The 22,446-nt window shown below is 25.4% G+C and overlaps 3 non-coding genes across 3 annotated transcripts; all 3 read right to left on the bottom strand.

Moving 5' to 3' along the window:
• Positions 1–7,079: 7,079 nt before the first annotated feature.
• Positions 7,080–7,186, bottom strand: LOC119601896. The gene has a single exon (XR_005231276.1). It is a non-coding gene; the product is annotated as a U6 spliceosomal RNA (small nuclear RNA).
• A 9,094-nt stretch (positions 7,187–16,280) lies between these two features.
• LOC119601898 lies at positions 16,281–16,387 on the bottom strand. Its single transcript, XR_005231278.1, has one exon. It is a non-coding gene; the product is annotated as a U6 spliceosomal RNA (small nuclear RNA).
• Positions 16,388–19,412: 3,025 nt separating this feature from the next.
• LOC119601897 lies at positions 19,413–19,519 on the bottom strand. Its single transcript, XR_005231277.1, has one exon. It is a non-coding gene; the product is annotated as a U6 spliceosomal RNA (small nuclear RNA).
• Between the last annotated feature and the right edge of the window lie 2,927 nt (positions 19,520–22,446).

Raw genomic sequence — 22,446 nt, 5'->3', positions numbered from 1 at the left:
TATTCTGTTGACCTTTTAGAAATTATCAAGATATTTCACTTTTTGTAGATATTTTGAGATATCTTTGTATTTTTAAAATTTGTTTCTAAAATATCAACTATTCAGTTGCAAGATTTTGTGAACTATTTCACTATTTGGGTAACTTTGTAAAACAAATCGTTGGCAAAAACATGTCTCTATTCAGTTGACTTTTTGAAATTTGCAAGATATTTGTACTTTTGTGAAATTTTACTATTCAGTTGACGTTATAGAAATTTGCAAGATATTTCAACTTTTATAGAGATTTAGATAAATCTTTGTATTTTTTTAATTTGTAACTGAATGCTAAGATAAGATATATCTCTATTCAGTTGGCTTTTTAAAAATTTGCAAGATATTTCTACTTTTGTTTCTAAAAATCAACTGTTCAGAACATTGCAAGATTTTTGAAATATTTCACTATTTGGTGACTTTCTAGAAAAATCGTTAACAAAATTCGAAGATTTTGTGAAATATGTCTCTATTCAGTTGACTTTTAGAAATTCGCAAGATATTTCTACTTTTGTGAAATATTTCACTATTCAGTTGACATTTAGAAATTCGAAAGATATTTCTATCGTTAACAAACTTAAAAGATTTTGTTAAATATTTCACTATCCAGTTGACTTTCATAAATTTCGCAAGATATTTCTTGTGAAACATTTTACTATTCAGTTGAGTTTTTAGAAATTATTATAGAAATTTTGAGAAATCTTTTTTTTTTTAATTTTCATGTATGATAGATTTTGTGAAATATACCAGTATTTGGGTGACTATGTAAAACAATCGTTGGCAAAATTCGAAGATTTTGTGAAATATGTCTCTATTCAGTTGACGTTTTAGAAATTTGCAAGATATTTCTCCTTTTGTGAAATATTTTACTATTCAGTTGACTTTTTAGAAATTTGCAAGATATTTCTAGTTTTGTTTCTAAAATATCAACTATTCAGTAAATTGCAAGATTTTGTGAAAATTTAACTATTTGGTTGACCTTCTAGAAAAAATTGTTTACAAACTTAGAAGATTTTGTGAAATATTTTCACTATCCAGATGACTTTTCATAAATTTGCAAGATATTTCTAGTTTTGTTTCTAAAATATCAACTATTCAGTAAATTGCAAGATTTTGTGAAATATTTCATTTGGGTGACTATGTAAAACAAATCGTTGGCAAAATTCGAAGATTTTGTGAAATATGTCTCTATTCAGTTGACTTTTTAGAAATTTGCAAAATATTTCTACTTTTGTTTCTAAAATATGAACTATTCAGTAAATTGCAAGATTTTGTGAAATATTTCACTATTTGGGTGACTATGTAAAACAATCGTTGGCAAAATTCGAAGATTTTGTGAAATATTCAGTTGGCTTTTAGAAATTTGCGAGATATTTCTACTTTTTTGAAATATTTTACTATTTAGTTGACTTTTTGAAATTTGCAAGATATTTCAACTTTTTGAAGAGATTTTGAGAAATCTTTGCATTTTTTTAAATTTTGTATCTGAATGTAAGACAGTTTGTAGAATATCAATTATTCAGTAAATTGCAAAAGATTTTGTGAAATATTTCCATATTTGGGTGACTTTCAAAAATAAATCGCTGACAAAATTCGAAGATTTTGTGAAATATGTTTCTATTCTGATGACGTTTTAGATATTTTTACTTTTGTTTCTAGAAATTCAACTGTTTCACTATTTGTGTGACTTTCTAGAAAAAATCGTTGAAAAATGTCCTAAAAATCGACTGTTCAGTAATGTTCAAGATATTGTGAAATATTTCACCATTCAGTTGACTTTTTAGAAATTAGCAAGATATTTCAACTTTTTATTTATATTTTGAGAAATCTTTGTATTTTTAAAATTTGTTACTGAATGTAAGACTGTTTCTAAAATATCAACTATACAGTAAATTGGAAGATTTTGTGAAATATTTCACTATTTTGGTGAAAAACAAATCGTTGGCAAAATTCGAAGATTTTGTGATATATGTCTATATTCAGTTGACTTTTTAGAAATTTACAAGATATTCTACTTTTGTTTCAAGAAAATCAACTGTTCAGTACACTGCAAGATTTTGTGAAATATTTCACTATTCGGTTGACCTTCTAGAAAAAATCGTTGACAACATTAGAAGATTTTGAGAAATATATTACTATAAGTTGACTTTTTATTTCAACTTTTTATAGAGGTTTTGAGAAATCTTTGCATTTTTTAAAATTTTTTAACTTTGTATTTTTACAATTTGTAACTGAATGTAAAACTGTTTCTAAAATATCAACTATTCAGTAAATTGCAAGATTTTGTGAAATATTTCACTATATGGGTAACTTGCTAAAACAAATCGTTGGCAAAATTCGAAGATTTTGTGAAATATGTCTATTCAGTTGACTTTTTAGAAATTTGCAAGATATTTCTAGTTTTGTTTCTAAATATCAACTATTCAGTAAAATGCAAGATTTTGTGAATATTTCACTATTTGGGTGACTATGTAAAACAAATCGTTGGCAAAATTCGAAGATTTGTGAAATATTTCTCTATTTAATTGACTTTTTAGATATTTGCAAGATATTTCTACTTTTGTAAATATTTTACTATTCAGTTGACTTTTCAGAAATTTGCAAGTTATTTAAACTTTTTATAGAGATTTTGAGAAATCTTTGCATTTTTTAAATTTTTTTATCTGAATGTAAGACAGTTTGTAGAATATCAACTATTCAGTAAATTGCAAGATTTTGTGAAAATATCACTATTTGGTTGACCTTCTAGAAAAAATCGTTTACAAACTTAGAAGATTTTGTGAAATATTTCACTATCCAGATGACTTTTCATAAATTTGCAAGATATTTCTACTTTTGTGAAATATTTTATTACTCAGTTGAGTTTTTAGAAATTTGAAAGATATTTCTACTTTTTAGAGATATTTTGTGAAATCTTTGAATTTTTTTAATTTGTATCTGAATGTAAGACTATTTCTAGAAAATCAATTCTTCAGTAAATTGTAAGATTTTGTGAAATATTTCACACTTTCTAGAAAAATCGTTGACAAACATAGAATATTTTATGAAATATATCTCTATTCAGTTGGCTTTTTAAAAATTTGCAAGATATTTCTACTTTTGTTTCTAAAAAATCAACTGTTCAGAACATTGCAAGATTTTGTGAAATATTTCACTATTTGGTTGACTTTCTAGAAAAAATCGTTAACAAACTTTAAAGATTTTGTTAAAATTTCATTATCCAGTTGACTTTTCATAAATTTCGCAAGATATTTCTACTTTTGTGTAATATTTTACTATTCAGTTGAGTTTTTAGAAATTGTTATAGAAATTTTGAGAAATCTCTGTTTTTTTTTTAATTTTTAAAATTTGTTTCTGAAACTGTTTCTAAAATATCGACTATTCAGTTGCAAGATTTTGTGAACTATTTCACTATTTGGGTAACTTTGTAAAACAAATCGTTAGCAAAATTCGAAGATTTTGTGAAATATGTCTCTATTCAGTTGACTTTTGAAATTTGCAAGATATTTCTACTTTTGTGAAATTTTTACTATTCAGTTGACGTTATAGAAATTTGCAAGATATTTCAACTTTTATAGAGATTTAGATAATCTTTATATTTTTATAATTTGTAACTTTTTAAAAATTTCCAAGATATTTCTACTTTTGTTTCTAAAAATCAACTGTTCAGAACATTGCAAGATTTTGTGAAATATTTCACTATTTGGTTGACTTTCTAGAAAATATCGTTGACAAACATAGAAGATTTTATGAAATATGTTTCTATTCAGTTGGCTTTTTATAAACTTAAAAGATTTGTGAAATATTTCACTATCCAGTTGACTTTTCATAAATTTCGCAAGATATTTCTACTTTTGTGAAATATTTTACTATTCAGTTGAGTTTTTAGAAATTGTTATAGAAATTTTGAGAAATCTTTATTTTTTTTAATTTTCATGAATGGTAGATTTTGTGAAATATTCCAGTATTTGGGTGACTTCTAGAAAAATCGTATAGGAATGTCCTAAAATTGTGAAATATTTCAATATTCTCTCTTTCTTTGTATTTTTAAAATTTGTAACTGAATGTAAGGCTGTTTCTAAATTATAAACTATTCAGTAAATTGCAAGATTTTGTGAAATATTTCACTATTTGGGTGACTATCTAAAACAATCTTTGGCAAAATTCGAAGATTTTGTGAAATATGTCTCTATTCAGTTGACGTATTAGAAATTTGCAAGATATTTCTACTTTTGTGAAATATTTTACTATTCAGTTGACTTTTTAGAATTTGCAAGATATTTCTAGTTTTGTTTCTAAATATCAACTATTCAGTAAATTGCAAGATTTTGTGAAATTTAACTATTGGTGACCTTCTAGAAAAAATTGTTTACAAACTTAGAAGATTTTGTGAAATATTTTCACTATCCAGATGACTTTTCATAAATTTGCAAGATATTTCTACTTGTGTGAAATATTTTACTACTCAGTTGAGTTTTTAGAAATTTTAATGATATTTCTACTTTTTATAGAAATTTTGTGAAATCTTTGCATTTTTTTAATATGTATCTGAATGTAAGACTATTTCTAGAAAATCAACTCTCAGTAAATTGTAAGATTTTGTGAAATGTTTCACTATTTGGGTGACTTTCTAGAAAAAATCGTTGACAAACATAGAAGATTTTATGAAATATGTTTCTATTCAGTTGGCTTTTTATAAAGTTGCAAGATATTTCTACTTTTGTTTCTAAAAAATCAACTGTTTAGAACATTGCAAGATTTTGTGAAATATTTCACTATTTCTTGAAAAAAACGTTGACAAACTTAAAAGATTTTGTGAAATATTTCACTATCCAGTTGACTTTTCACTATTTGGTTGACCTTCTAGAAAAAATCGTTTACAAACTTAGAAGATTTTGTGAAATATTTCACCATCCAGATGACTTTTCATAAATTTGCAAGATATTTCTACTTGTGTGAAATATTTTACTACTCAGTTGAGTTTTTAGAAATTTTAATGATATTTCTACTTTTTATAGAAATTTTGTGAAATCTTTGCATTTTTTTAATTTGTATCTGAATGTAAGACTATTTCTAGAAAATCAACTCTTCAGTAAATTGTAAGATTTTGTGAAATGTTTCACTATTTGGGTGACTTTCTAGAAAAAATCGTTGACAAACATAGAAGATTTTATGAATATGTTTCTATTCAGTTGGCTTTTTATAAAGTTGCAAGATATTTCTACTTTTGTTCTAAAAAATCAACTGTTTAGAACATTGCAAGATTTTGTGAAATATTTCACTATTTGGTTGACTTTCTTGAAAAAATCGTTGACAAACTTAAAAGATTTTGTGAAATATTTCACTATCCAGTTGACTTTTCTTAAATTTCGCAATATATTTCTACTTTTATGAAATATTTTACTATTCAGTTGAGTTTTTAGAAATTGTATAGAAATATTGAGAAATCTTTGTTTTTTTAATTTTCATGAATGATAGATTTTGTGAAATATACCAGTATTTGGGTGACTTCTAGAAAAATCGTATAGAAATGTCCTAAAATTTACTGCAAGATTTGTAAGATATTTCTACTTTTGTTTCTAAAAAATCAACTGTTCAGAACATTGCACGTTTTTGTGAAATATTTCACTATGTGGTTGACTTTCTAGAAAAAATCGTTGACAAACTTAAAAGATTTTGTGAAATATTTCACTATCCAGTTGACTTTTCATAAATTTCGCAAGATATTTATACTGTTGTGAAATATTTTACTACTCAGTTGAGTTTATAGAAATTGTTATAGACATTTTGAGAAATCTTTGTTTTTTTTAATTTTCATGAATGATAGATGTTGTGAAATATTCCAGTATTTGGGTGACTTCTACAAAAAATCGTATAGAAATGTCCTAAAATTGACTGCTCAGTAATGTTCAAGATTTTGTGAAAAATCGTATAGAAATGTCTAAAATTGACTGCTCAGTAATGTTCAAGATTTTGTGAAAATATGTCACTATTCACACTTTCTTTGTATTTTTAAAATTTGTAACTGAATGTAAGTTTGTTTCTAAAATATCAACTATTCAGTAAATTGCAAGATTTTGTGAAATATTTCACTATTTGGGTTACTATGTAAAACAATCGTTGGCAAAATTCGAAGATTTTGTGAAATATGTCTCTATTCAGTTGACTTTTTAGAAATTTGCTAGTTTATTTATTATTTATTTATTTATTTATTTATTAGCTTATAATATGAAATTATAAGATAATTTTAATTATAAGAGCTATAACTGCTAAGGCCTTTAGCTCAGTGTATGTTAAGTTTAAACAATTTTTAGTAACTATCGATATATATTAATTAGTACATTTATGTATATTTTATATGAAGTTATAAGTATGTGTTGCTTTTAAGAAGTTAATAATTTTGTGATATTGTCAGGTGATGGATTAAATAAGGCTCTAACTGGGTCAGAATTTCCAAAAATGTTATGTCTTATATTTGTAAATCGAGTACAATGTTGTAAGATATGTGAAGGATTTGAAACGGGAGATGGGCAGTTACAAATTTGCGATGTAGGAAGATTCATTAGGTGTCCATGTGTTAATTTAGAATGTCCAAGCCTTAAGCGCTCGAATTTTATAATATCTATTCTATTGAAATTAGTTGACAAGTTTTGTAAAAGGGAGCGAGCATCAGTCATTTCAAGATTCAAATTCCTGTACAAAAATGAGGTGCTATTAATAAGATTCTCCTTGTATTCCTGGACTAGTCTTAATAGAATAAAACTTTCCCAGTCTTTGTTATTGTAATTAGGAAATGTAAGGAGTGGGGAATTAGAGGCCGACCTTGCGACTTTGTCCGCGAACTCGTTACCTTTTATACCGCAATGTCCAGGTACCCATATTAATTTTATGTCCGGTTGTCTTTGAATTAAAATGTTTCTTATTTCGGATATATAATGTTGGTTATTATTCAAATTACCAATCGATACTAGAGTGGAAAGAGAATCAGTAAATATTGCGTATTTTCCCTTGTCATGCCATACACTTTTAACCGCCTCATAAACCGCTATAAAAATGTGGAACGCTTCACGATTTTGCGTGTCATCCTTGCGCAGGGGCCATGCTAATCTTCTCTGTATCGTTCCAATTTTAGTATATGTTCTGCCGAAGCAAGAACAAATTTGCTAGTTATTTAAACTTTTTATAGAGATTTTGAGAAATCTTTGCATATTTTTAAATTTTGTATCTGAATGTAAGACAGTTTGTAGAATATCAACTATTCAGTAAATTGTAAGATTTTGTGAAAATTTCACTATTTGGTTGACCTTCTAGAAAAAATCGTTTACAAACTTAGAAGATTTTGTGAAATATTTCACCATCCAGATGACTTTTCATAAATTTGCAAGATATTTCTACTCTTGTGAAATATTTTACTATTCAGTTGAATTTTTAGAAATTTGAAAGATATTTCTACTTTTATACAAATTTTGTAAAATCTTTGCATTTTTTTTTAATTTGTATCTGAATGTAAGACTATTTCTAGAAAATCAACTCTTCAGTAAATTGTAAGATTTTGTGAAATATTTCACTATTTTGGTGACTTTCTAGAAAAATCGTTGACAAACATAGAAGATTTTGTTTTGTCTTTTTTAAAATTTGCAAGATATTTCTACTTTTGTTTCTAAAAAATCAACTGTTCAGAACATTGCAAGATTTTGTGAAATATTTCACTATTTGGTTGACCTTCTAGAAAAAATAGTTTACAAACTTAGAAGATTTTGTAAAATATTTCACTATCCAGATGACTTTTCATAAATTTGCAAGATATTTCTACTTTTGTGAAATATTTTACTACTAAGTTGAGTTTTTAGAAATTTGAATGATATTTCTACTTTTTATAGAAATTTTGTGAAATCTTTGCATTTTTTTTAATTTGTAACTGAATGTAAGACTATTTCTAGAAAATCAGCTCTTCAGTAAATTGTAAGATTTTGTGAAATATTTCACTATTTGGGTGACTTTCTAGAATAAATATCTCTATTTAGTTGGCTTTTTATAAATTTGCAAGATATTTCTACTTTTGTTTCTAAAAAATCAACTGATCAGCACATTGCAAGATTTTGTGAAATATTTCACTATTTGGTTGACTTTCTAGAAAAAATCGTTGATAAACTTAAAAGGTTTTCTGAAATATTTCACTATCATAAATTTCGAAAGATATTTCTACTTTTGTGAAATATTTTACTATTCAGTTGAGTTTTTAGAAATTGTTATAGAAATTTTGAGAAATCTTTGTATTTTGTTTAAATTTTCATGAATGATAGGTTTTGTGGAATATTCCAGTATTTGGGTGACTTCTAGAAAAAATCGTATAGAAATGTCATAAAATTGACTGCTCAGTAATTTTCAAGATTTTTTGAAATATTTCACTATTCTCTCTTTCTTTGTATTTTTAAAATTTGTAACTGAATGTAAGAATGTTTCTAAAATATCAACTATTCAGTAAATTGCAAGATCTTGTGAAATATTTTACTATTTGGGTGACTATGTAAAAAATTCGAAGATTTTGTGAAATATGTCTCTATTCAGTTGACTTTTAGAAATTTGCAAGATATTTCTACTTTTGTGAAATATTTTACTATTCAGTTGACTTTTTGAAATTTGCAAGATATTTCAACTTTTTATTGATATTTTGAGAAATCTTTTCGTTTTTTAAATTTTGTATCTGAATGTAAGACAGTTTGTAGAATATCAATTATTCAGTAAATTGCAAAAGATTTTGTGAAATATTTTTATATTTGGGTGACCTTCTAAATAAATCGCTGACAAAATTCGAAGATTTTGTGAAATATGTTTCTATTCTGATGACGTTTTAGAAATTTGTAAGATATTTTTACTTTCGTTTCTAGAAATTCAACTGTGACTTTCTAGAAAAAAATCGTAGCAAAATGTCCTAAAATCGAATGTTCAGTAATGTTCAAGATTTTGTGAAATATTTCACTATTCTGTTGACCTTTTAGAAATTATCAAGATATTTCAACTTTTTGTAGATATTTTGAGATATCTTGTATTTTTAAAATTTGTTTCTAAAATATCAACTATTCAGTTGCAAGATTTTGTGAACTATTTCACTATTTGGGTAACTTTGTAAAACAAATCGTTGGCAAAATATGTCTCTATTCAGTTGACTTTTTGAAATTTGCAAGATATTTGTACTTTTGTGAAATTTTTACTATTCAGTTGACGTTATAGAAATTTGCAAGATATTTCAACTTTTATAGAGATTTAGATAAATCTTTGTATTTTTTTAATTTGTAACTGAATGCTAAGATAAGATATCTCTATTCAGTTGGCTTTTTAAAAATTTGCAAGATATTTCTACTTTTGTTTCTAAAAATCAACTGTTCAGAACATTGCAAGATTTTTGAAATATTTCACTATTTGGTTGACTTTCTAGAAAATATCGTTAACAAACTTAAAAAATTTTGTGAAATATTTCACTATCCAGTTGACTTTTTGAAATTTCGCAAGATATTTCTACTTTTGTGAAATATTTTACTATACAGTTGAGTTTTTAGAAATTGTTATAGAAATTTTGAGAAATCTTTGTTTTTTTTTTAATTTTCATGAATGGTAGATTTTGTGAAATATTCCAGTATTTGGGTGACTTCTAGAAAAAATCGTATAGGAATGTCGTAAAATTTACTGCTCAGTAATGTTCAAAATTTTGTGAAATATTTCAAAATTCTCTCTTTCTTTGTATTTTTAAAATTTGTAACTGAATGTAAGACTGTTTCTAAAATATCAACTATTCAGTAAATTGCAAGATTTTGTGAAATATTTCACTATTTGGGTGACTATATAAAACAATCTTTGGCAAAATTCGAAGATTTTGTGAAATATGTCTCTATTCAGTTGACTTTTAGAAATTCGCAAGATATTTCTACTTTTGTGAAATATTTCACTATTCAGTTGACATTTAGAAATTCGAAAGATATTTCTATCGTTAACACACTTAAAAGATTTTGTTAAATATTTCACTATCCAGTTGACTTTTCATAAATTTCGCAAGATATTTCTTGTGAAACATTTTACTATTCAGTTGAGTTTTTAGAAATTATTATAGAAATTTTGAGAAATCTTTTTTTTTTAATTTCATGTATGATAGATTTGTGAAATATACCAGTATTTGGGTGACTATGTAAAACAATCGTTGGCAAAATTCGAAGATTTTGTGAAATATGTCTCTATTCAGTTGACGTTTTAGAAATTTGCAAGATATTTCTCCTTTTGTGAAATATTTTACTATTCAGTTGACTTTTTAGAAATTTGCAAGATATTTCTAGTTTTGTTTCTAAAATATCAACTGTTCAGTAAATTGCAAGATTTTGTGAAATATTTCACTATTGGGTGACTATGTAAAACAAATCGTTGGCAAAATTCGAAGATTTTGTGAAATATGTCTCTATTCAGTTGACTTTTTAGAAATTTGCAAAATATTTCTACTTTTGTTTCTAAAATATGAACTATTCAGTAAATTGCAAGATTTTGTGAAATATTTCACTATTTGGGTGACTATGTAAAACAATCGTTGGCAAAATTCGAAGATTTTGTGAAATATTCAGTTGGCTTTTACAAATTTGCGAGATATTTCTACTTTTTTGAAATATTTTACTATTTACTTGACTTTTTGAAATTTGCAAGATATTTCAGCTTTTTGAAGAGATTTTGAGAAATCTTTGCATTTTTTTAAATTTTGTATCTGAATGTAAGACAGTTTGTAGAATATCAATTATTCAGTAAATTGCAAAAGATTTTGTGAAATATTTCCATATTTGGGTGACTTTCAAAAATAAATCGCTGACAAAATTCGAAGATTTTGTGAAATATGTTTCTATTCTGATGACGTTTTAGATATTTTTACTTTTGTTTCTAGAAATTCAACTGTTTCACTATTTGTGTGACTTTCTAGAAAAAATCGTTGAAAAATGTCCTAAAAATCGACTGTTCAGTAATGTTCAAGATATTGTGAAATATTTCACCATTCAGTTGACTTTTTAGAAATTAGCAAGATATTTCAACTTTTTATTTATATTTTGAGAAATCTTTGTATTTTTAAAATTTGTTACTGAATGTAAGACTGTTTCTAAAATATCAACTATACAGTAAATTGGAAGATTTTGTGAAATATTTCACTATTTTGGTGAAAAACAAATCGTTGGCAAAATTCGAAGATTTTGTGATATATGTCTATATTCAGTTGACTTTTTAGAAATTTACAAGATATTCTACTTTTGTTTCAAGAAAATCAACTGTTCAGTACACTGCAAGATTTTGTGAAATATTTCACTATTCGGTTGACCTTCTAGAAAAATCGTTGACAACATTAGAAGATTTTGAGAAATATATTACTATAAGTTGACTTTTTATTTCAACTTTTTATAGAGGTTTTGAGAAATCTTTGCATTTTTTAAAATTTTTAACTTTGTATTTTTACAATTTGTAACTGAATGTAAAACTGTTTCTAAAATATCAACTATTCAGTAAATTGCAAGATTTTGTGAAATATTTCACTATATGGGTAACTTTGTAAAACAAATCGTTGGCAAATTCGAAGATTTTGTGAAATATGTCTATTCAGTTGACTTTTTAGAAATTTGCAAGATATTTCTAGTTTTGTTTCTAAAATATCAACTATTCAGTAAAATGCAAGATTTTGTGAAATATTTCACTATTTGGGTGACTATGTAAAACAAATCGTTGGCAAAATTCGAAGATTTTGTGAAATATTTCTCTATTTAATTGACTTTTTAGATATTTGCAAGATATTTCTACTTTTGTAAAATATTTTACTATTCAGTTGACTTTTCAGAAATTTGCAAGTTATTTAAACTTTTTATAGAGATTTTGAGAAATCTTTGTATTTTTTTAAATTTTTTATCTGAATGTAAGACAGTTTGTAGAATATCAACTATTCAGTAAATTGCAAGATTTTGTGAAAATATCACTATTTGGTTGACCTTCTAGAAAAAATCGTTTACAAACTTAGAAGATTTTGTGAAATATTTCACTATCCAGATGACTTTTCATAAATTTGCAAGATATTTCTACTTTTGTGAAATATTTTATTACTCAGTTGAGTTTTTAGAAATTTGAAAGATATTTCTACTTTTTAGAGATATTTTGTGAAATCTTTGCATTTTTTTAATTTGTATCTGAATGTAAGACTATTTCTAGAAAATCAATTCTTCAGTAAATTGTAAGATTTTGTGAAATATTTCACACTTTCTAGAAAAAATCGTTGACAAACATAGAATATTTTATGAAATATATCTCTATTCAGTTGGCTTTTTAAAAATTTGCAAGATATTTCTACTTTTGTTTCTAAAAAATCAACTGTTCAGAACATTGCAAGATTTTGTGAAATATTTCACTATTTGGTTGACTTTCTAGAAAAAATCGTTAACAAACTTTAAAGATTTTGTTAAAATTTCATTATCCAGTTGACTTTTCATAAATTTCGCAAGATATTTCTACTTTTGTGTAATATTTTACTATTCAGTTGAGTTTTTAGAAATTGTTATAGAAATTTTGAGAAATCTCTGTTTTTTTTTAATTTTTAAAATTTGTTTCTGAAACTGTTTCTAAAATATCGACTATTCAGTTGCAAGATTTTGTGAACTATTTCACTATTTGGGTAACTTTGTAAAACAAATCGTTAGCAAAATTCGAAGATTTTGTGAAATATGTCTCTATTCAGTTGACTTTTTGAAATTTGCAAGATATTTCTACTTTTGTGAAATTTTTACTATTCAGTTGACGTTATAGAAATTTGCAAGATATTTCAACTTTTATAGAGATTTAGATAATCTTTATATTTTTATAATTTGTAACTTTTTAAAAATTTCCAAGATATTTCTACTTTTGTTTCTAAAAATCAACTGTTCAGAACATTGCAAGATTTTGTGAAATATTTCACTATTTGGTTGACTTTCTAGAAAATATCGTTGACAAACATAGAAGATTTTATGAAATATGTTTCTATTCAGTTGGCTTTTTATAAACTTAAAAGATTTTGTGAAATATTTCACTATCCAGTTGACTTTTCATAAATTTCGCAAGATATTTCTACTTTTGTGAAATATTTTACTATTCAGTTGAGTTTTTAGAAATTGTTATAGAAATTTTGAGAAATCTTTATTTTTTTTAATTTTCATGAATGGTAGATTTTGTGAAATATTCCAGTATTTGGGTGACTTCTAGAAAAAATCGTATAGGAATGTCCTAAAATTGTGAAATATTTCAATATTCTCTCTTTCTTTGTATTTTTAAAATTTGTAACTGAATGTAAGGCTGTTTCTAAATTATAAACTATTCAGTAAATTGCAAGATTTTGTGAAATATTTCACTATTTGGGTGACTATCTAAAACAATCTTTGGCAAAATTCGAAGATTTTGTGAAATATGTCTCTATTCAGTTGACGTATTAGAAATTTGCAAGATATTTCTACTTTTGTGAAATATTTTACTATTCAGTTGACTTTTTAGAAATTTGCAAGATATTTCTAGTTTTGTTTCTAAAATATCAACTATTCAGTAAATTGCAAGATTTTGTGAAAATTTAACTATTTGGTTGACCTTCTAGAAAAAATTGTTTACAAACTTAGAAGATTTTGTGAAATATTTTCACTATCCAGATGACTTTTCATAAATTTGCAAGATATTTCTACTTGTGTGAAATATTTTACTACTCAGTTGAGTTTTTAGAAATTTTAATGATATTTCTACTTTTTATAGAAATTTTGTGAAATCTTTGCATTTTTTTAATATGTATCTGAATGTAAGACTATTTCTAGAAAATCAACTCTTCAGTAAATTGTAAGATTTTGTGAAATGTTTCACTATTTGGGTGACTTTCTAGAAAAAATCGTTGACAAACATAGAAGATTTTATGAAATATGTTTCTATTCAGTTGGCTTTTTATAAAGTTGCAAGATATTTCTACTTTTGTTTCTAAAAATCAACTGTTTAGAACATTGCAAGATTTTGTGAAATATTTCACTATTTCTTGAAAAAAAGTTGACAAACTTAAAAGATTTTGTGAAATATTTCACTATCCAGTTGACTTTTCACTATTTGGTTGACCTTCTAGAAAAAAATCGTTTACAAACTTAGAAGATTTTGTGAAATATTTCACCATCCAGATGACTTTTCATAAATTTGCAAGATATTTCTACTTGTGCGAAATATTTTACTACTCAGTTGAGTTTTAGAAATTTTAATGATATTTCTACTTTTTATAGAAATTTTGTGAAATCTTTGCATTTTTTTAATTTGTATCTGAATGTAAGACTATTTCTAGAAAATCAACTCTTCAGTAAATTGTAAGATTTTGTGAAATGTTTCACTATTTGGGTGACTTTCTAGAAAAAATCGTTGACAAACATAGAAGATTTTATGAAATATGTTTCTATTCAGTTGGCTTTTTATAAAGTTGCAAGATATTTCTACTTTTGTTTCTAAAAAATCAACTGTTTAGAACATTGCAAGATTTTGTGAAATATTTCACTATTTGGTTGACTTTCTTGAAAAAATCGTTGACAAACTTAAAAGATTTTGTGAAATATTTCACTATCCAGTTGACTTTTCTTAAATTTCGCAATATATTTCTACTTTTATGAAATATTTTACTATTCAGTTGAGTTTTTAGAAATTGTTATAGAAATATGAGAAATCTTTGTTTTTTTAATTTTCATGAATGATAGATTTTGTGAAATATACCAGTATTGGGTGACTTCTAGAAAAAATCGTATAGAAATGTCCTAAAATTTACTGCAAGATTTGTAAGATATTTCTACTTTTGTTTCTAAAAAATCAACTGTTCAGAACATTGCACGTTTTTGTGAAATATTTCACTATGTGGTTGACTTTCTAGAAAAAATCGTTGACAAACTTAAAAGATTTTGTGAAATATTTCACTATCCAGTTTACTTTTCATAAATTTCGACAAGATATTTATACTGTTGTGAAATATTTTACTACTCAGTTGAGTTTATAGAAATTGTTATAGACATTTTGAGAAATCTTTGTTTTTTTTAATTTTCATGAATGATAGCTGTTGTGAAATATTCCAGTATTTGGGTGACTTCTACAAAAAATCGTATAGAAATGTCCTAAAATTGACTGCTCAGTAATGTTCAAGATTTTGTGAAAATATGTCACTATTCACACTTTCTTTGTATTTTTAAAATTTGTAACTGAATGTAAGTTTGTTTCTAAAATATCAACTATTCAGTAAATTGCAAGATTTTGTGAAATATTTCACTATTTGGGTTACTATGTAAAACAATCGTTGGCAAAATTCGAAGATTTTGTGAAATATGTCTCTATTCAGTTGACTTTTTAGAAATTTGCTAGTTTATTTATTTATTTATTTATTAGCTTATAATATGAAATTATAAGATAATTTTAATTATAAGAGCTATAACTGCTAAGGCCTTTAGCTCAGTGTATGTTAAGTTTAAACAATTTTTAGTAACTATCGATATATATTAATTAGTACATTTATGTATATTTTATATGAAGTTATAAGTATGTGTTGCTTTTAAGAAGTTAATAATTTTTGTGATATTGTCAGGTGATGGATTAAATAAGGCTCTAACTGGGTCAGAATTTCCAAAAATGTTATGTCTTATATTTGTAAATCGAGTACAATGTTGTAAGATATGTGAAGGATTTGAAACGGGAGATGGGCAGTTACAAATTTGCGATGTAGGAAGATTCATTAGGTGTCCATGTGTTAATTTAGAATGTCCAAGCCTTAAGCGCTCGAATTTTATAATATCTATTCTATTGAAATTAGTTGACAAGTTTTGTAAAAGGGAGCGAGCATCAGTCATTTCAAGATTCAAATTCCTGTACCAAAATGAGGTGCTATTAATAAGATTCTCCTTGTATTCCTGGACTAGTCTTAATAGAATAAAACTTTCCCAGTCTTTGTTATTGTAATTAGGAAATGTAAGGAGTGGGGAATTAGAGGCCGACCTTGCGACTTTGTCCGCGAACTCGTTACCTTTTATACCGCAATGTCCAGGTACCCATATTAATTTTATGTCCGGTTGTCTTTGAATTAAAATGTTTCTTATTTCGGATATATAATGTTGGTTATTATTCAAATTACCAATCGATACTAGAGTGGAAAGAGAATCAGTACATGTTGCGTATTTTCCCTTGTCATGCCATACACTTTTAACCGCCTCATAAACCGCTATAAAAATGTGGAACGCTTCACGATTTTGCGTATCATCCTTGCGCAGGGGCCATGCTAATCTTCTCTGTATCGTTCCAATTTTAGTATATGTTCTGCCGAAGCAAGAACAAATTTGCTAGTTATTTAAACTTTTTATAGAGATTTTGAGAAATCTTTGCATATTTTTAAATTTTGTATCTGAATGTAAGACAGTTTGTAGAATATCAACTATTCAGTAAATTGTAAGATTTTGTGAAAATTTCACTATTTTCTAGAAAAAAATCGTTTACAAACTTAGAAGATTTTGTGAAATATTTCACCATCCAGATGACTTTTCATAAATTTGCAAGATATTTCTACTCTTGTGAAATATTTTACTATTCAGTTGAATTTTTAGAAATTTGAAAGATATTTCTACTTTTATACAAATTTTGTAAAATCTTTGCATTTTTTTTTAATTTGTATCTGAATGTAAGACTATTTCTAGAAAATCAACTCTTCAGTAAATTGTAAGATTTTGTGAAATATTTCACTATTTTGGTGACTTTCTAGAAAAAATCGTTGACAAACATAGAAGATTTTGTTTTGTCTTTTTTAAAATTTGCAAGATATTTCTACTTTTGTTTCTAAAAAATCAACTGTTCAGAACATTGCAAGATTTTGTGAAATATTTCACTATTTGGTTGACCTTCTAGAAAAAATAGTTTACAAACTTAGAAGATTTTGTAAAATATTTCACTATCCAGATGACTTTTCATAAATTTGCAAGATATTTCTACTTTTGTGAAATATTTTACTACTCAGTTGAGTTTTTAGAAATTTGAATGATATTTCTACTTTTTATAGAAATTTTGTGAAATCTTTGCATTTTTTTTAATTTGTAACTGAATGTAAGACTATTTCTAGAAAATCAGCTCTTCAGTAAATTGTAAGATTTTGTGAAATATTTCACTATTTGGGAGACTTTCTAGAATAAATATCTCTATTTAGTTGGCTTTTTATAAATTTGCAAGATATTTCTACTTTTGTTTCTAAAAAATCAACTGATCAGCACATTGCAAGATTTTGTGAAATATTTCACTATTTGGTTGACTTTCTAGAAAAAATCGTTGATAAACTTAAAAGGTTTTCTGAAATATTTCACTATCCAGTTGACTTTTCATAAATTTCGAAAGATATTTCTACTTTTGTGAAATATTTTACTATTCAGTTGAGTTTTTAGAAATTGTTATAGAAATTTTGAGAAATCTTTGTATTTTGTTTAAATTTTCATGAATGATAGGTTTTGTGGAATATTCCAGTATTTGGGTGACTTCTAGAAAAAATCGTATAGAAATGTCATAAAATTGACTGCTCAGTAATTTTCAAGATTTTTTGAAATATTTCACTATTCTCTCTTTCTTTGTATTTTTAAAATTTGTAACTGAATGTAAGAATGTTTCTAAAATATCAACTATTCAGTAAATTGCAAGATCTTGTGAAATATTTTACTATTTGGGTGACTATGTAAAAAAATTCGAAGATTTTGTGAAATATGTCTCTATTCAGTTGACTTTTAGAAATTTGCAAGATATTTCTACTTTTGTGAAATATTTTACTATTCAGTTGACTTTTTGAAATTTGCAAGATATTTCAACTTTTTATTGATATTTTGAGAAATCTTTTCGTTTTTTAAATTTTGTATCTGAATGTAAGACAGTTTGTAGAATATCAATTATTCAGTAAATTGCAAAAGATTTTGTGAAATATTTTTATATTTGGGTGACCTTCTAAATAAATCGCTGACAAAATTCGAAGATTTTGTGAAATATGTTTCTATTCTGCTGACGTTTTAGAAATTTGTAAGATATTTTTACTTTCGTTTCTAGAAATTCAACTGTGACTTTCTAGAAAAAAATCGTAGCAAAATGTCCTAAAAATCGAATGTTCAGTAATGTTCAAGATTTTGTGAAATATTTCACTATTCTGTTGACCTTTTAGAAATTATCAAGATATTTCAACTTTTTGTAGATATTTTGAGATATCTTTGTATTTTTAAAATTTGTTTCTAAAATATCAGCTATTCAGTTGCAAGATTTTGTGAACTATTTCACTATTTGGGTAACTTTGTAAAACAAATCGTTGGCAAAATATGTCTCTATTCAGTTGACTTTTTGAAATTTGCAAGATATTTGTACTTTTGTGAAATTTTTACTATTCAGTTGACGTTATAGAAATTTGCAAGATATTTCAACTTTTATAGAGATTTAGATAAATCTTTGTATTTTTTTAATTTGTAACTGAATGCTAAGATAAGATATATCTCTATTCAGTTGGCTTTTTAAAAATTTGCAAGATATTTCTACTTTTGTTTCTAAAAATCAACTGTTCAGAACATTGCAAGATTTTTGAAATATTTCATTATTTGGTTGACTTTCTAGAAAATATCGTTAACAAACTTAAAAAATTTTGTGAAATATTTCACTATCCAGTTGACTTTTTGAAATTTCGCAAGATATTTCTACTTTTGTGAAATATTTTACTATACAGTTGAGTTTTTAGAAATTGTTATAGAAATTTTGAGAAATCTTTGTTTTTTTTTTTAATTTTCATGAATGGTAGATTTTGTGAAATATTCCAGTATTTGGGTGACTTCTAGAAAAAATCGTATAGGAATGTCGTAAAATTTACTGCTCAGTAATGTTCAAAATTTTGTGAAATATTTCAAAATTCTCTCTTTCTTTGTATTTTTAAAATTTGTAACTGAATGTAAGACTGTTTCTAAAATATCAACTATTCAGTAAATTGCAAGATTTTGTGAAATATTTTACTATTTGGGTGACTATATAAAACAATCTTTGGCAAAATTCGAAGATTTTGTGAAATATGTCTCTATTCAGTTGACTTTTAGAAATTCGCAAGATATTTCTACTTTTGTGAAATATTTCACTATTCAGTTGACATTTAGAAATTCGAAAGATGGACCGCAATGTCCAGGTACCCATATTAATTTTATGTCCGGTTGTCTTTGAATTTAAATGTTTCTTATTTCGGATATATAATGTTGGTTATTATTCAAATTACCAATCGATACTAGAGTGGAAAGAGAATCAGTACATGTTGCGTATTTTCCCTTGTCATGCCATACACTTTTAACCGCCTCATAAACCGCTATAAAAATGTGGAACGCTTCACGATTTTGCGTATCATCCTTGCGCAGGGGCCATGCTAATCTTCTCTGTATCGTTCCAATTTTAGTATATGTTCTGCCGAAGCAAGAACAAATTTGCTAGTTATTTAAACTTTTTATAGAGATTTTGAGAAATCTTTGCATATTTTTAAATTTTGTATCTGAATGTAAGACAGTTTGTAGAATATCAACTATTCAGTAAATTGTAAGATTTTGTGAAAATTTCACTATTTTCTAGAAAAAAATCGTTTACAAACTTAGAAGATTTTGTGAAATATTTCACCATCCAGATGACTTTTCATAAATTTGCAAGATATTTCTACTCTTGTGAAATATTTTACTATTCAGTTGAATTTTTAGAAATTTGAAAGATATTTCTACTTTTATACAAATTTTGTAAAATCTTTGCATTTTTTTTTAATTTGTATCTGAATGTAAGACTATTTCTAGAAAATCAACTCTTCAGTAAATTGTAAGATTTTGTGAAATATTTCACTATTTTGGTGACTTTCTAGAAAAAATCGTTGACAAACATAGAAGATTTTGTTTTGTCTTTTTTAAAATTTGCAAGATATTTCTACTTTTGTTTCTAAAAAATCAACTGTTCAGAACATTGCAAGATTTTGTGAAATATTTCACTATTTGGTTGACCTTCAAGAAAAAATAGTTTACAAACTTAGAAGATTTTGTAAAATATTTCACTATCCAGATGACTTTTCATAAATTTGCAAGATATTTCTACTTTTGTGAAATATTTTACTACTCAGTTGAGTTTTTAGAAATTTGAATGATATTTCTACTTTTTATAGAAATTTTGTGAAATCTTTGCATTTTTTTTAATTTGTAACTGAATGTAAGACTATTTCTAGAAAATCAGCTCTTCAGTAAATTGTAAGATTTTGTGAAATATTTCACTATTTGGGAGACTTTCTAGAATAAATATCTCTATTTAGTTGGCTTTTTATAAATTTGCAAGATATTTCTACTTTTGTTTCTAAAAAATCAACTGATCAGCACATTGCAAGATTTTGTGAAATATTTCACTATTTGGTTGACTTTCTAGAAAAAATCGTTGATAAACTTAAAAGGTTTTCTGAAATATTTCACTATCCAGTTGACTTTTCATAAATTTCGAAAGATATTTCTACTTTTGTGAAATATTTTACTATTCAGTTGAGTTTTTAGAAATTGTTATAGAAATTTTGAGAAATCTTTGTATTTTGTTTAAATTTTCATGAATGATAGGTTTTGTGGAATATTCCAGTATTTGGGTGACTTCTAGAAAAAATCGTATAGAAATGTCATAAAATTGACTGCTCAGTAATTTTCAAGATTTTTTGAAATATTTCACTATTCTCTCTTTCTTTGTATTTTTAAAATTTGTAACTGAATGTAAGAATGTTTCTAAAATATCAACTATTCAGTAAATTGCAAGATCTTGTGAAATATTTTACTATTTGGGTGACTATGTAAAAAAATTCGAAGATTTTGTGAAATATGTCTCTATTCAGTTGACTTTTAGAAATTTGCAAGATATTTCTACTTTTGTGAAATATTTTACTATTCAGTTGACTTTTTGAAATTTGCAAGATATTTCAACTTTTTATTGATATTTTGAGAAATCTTTTCGTTTTTTAAATTTTGTATCTGAATGTAAGACAGTTTGTAGAATATCAATTATTCAGTAAATTGCAAAAGATTTTGTGAAATATTTTTATATTTGGGTGACCTTCTAAATAAATCGCTGACAAAATTCGAAGATTTTGTGAAATATGTTTCTATTCTGATGACGTTTTAGAAATTTGTAAGATATTTTTACTTTCGTTTCTAGAAATTCAACTGTGACTTTCTAGAAAAAAATCGTAGCAAAATGTCCTAAAAATCGAATGTTCAGTAATGTTCAAGATTTTGTGAAATATTTCACTATTCTGTTGACCTTTTAGAAATTATCAAGATATTTCAACTTTTTGTAGATATTTTGAGATATCTTTGTATTTTTAAAATTTGTTTCTAAAATATCAGCTATTCAGTTGCAAGATTTTGTGAACTATTTCACTATTTGGGTAACTTTGTAAAACAAATCGTTGGCAAAATATGTCTCTATTCAGTTGACTTTTTGAAATTTGCAAGATATTTGTACTTTTGTGAAATTTTTACTATTCAGTTGACGTTATAGAAATTTGCAAGATATTTCAACTTTTATAGAGATTTAGATAAATCTTTGTATTTTTTTAATTTGTAACTGAATGCTAAGATAAGATATATCTCTATTCAGTTGGCTTTTTAAAAATTTGCAAGATATTTCTACTTTTGTTTCTAAAAATCAACTGTTCAGAACATTGCAAGATTTTTGAAATATTTCATTATTTGGTTGACTTTCTAGAAAATATCGTTAACAAACTTAAAAAATTTTGTGAAATATTTCACTATCCAGTTGACTTTTTGAAATTTCGCAAGATATTTCTACTTTTGTGAAATATTTTACTATACAGTTGAGTTTTTAGAAATTGTTATAGAAATTTTGAGAAATCTTTGTTTTTTTTTTTTAATTTTCATGAATGGTAGATTTTGTGAAATATTCCAGTATTTGGGTGACTTCTAGAAAAAATCGTATAGGAATGTCGTAAAATTTACTGCTCAGTAATGTTCAAAATTTTGTGAAATATTTCAAAATTCTCTCTTTCTTTGTATTTTTAAAATTTGTAACTGAATGTAAGACTGTTTCTAAAATATCAACTATTCAGTAAATTGCAAGATTTTGTGAAATATTTCACTATTTGGGTGACTATATAAAACAATCTTTGGCAAAATTCGAAGATTTTGTGAAATATGTCTCTATTCAGTTGACTTTTAGAAATTCGCAAGATATTTCTACTTTTGTGAAATATTTCACTATTCAGTTGACATTTAGAAATTCGAAAGATATTTCTATCGTTAACAAACTTAAAAGATTTTGTTAAATATTTCACTATCCAGTTGACTTTTCATAAATTTCGCAAGATATTTCTTGTGAAACATT

Source organism: Lucilia sericata, unplaced genomic scaffold, assembly GCF_015586225.1.
Source record: "Lucilia sericata isolate MDLA Ls3-8-SP2 unplaced genomic scaffold, ASM1558622v1 Contig000197F_arrow, whole genome shotgun sequence".
NCBI lineage: Eukaryota > Metazoa > Arthropoda > Insecta > Diptera > Calliphoridae > Lucilia > Lucilia sericata.
The sequence above is the reverse complement of the archived record's forward strand: the minus strand, read 5'-3'. Positions and strand labels throughout refer to the sequence as shown.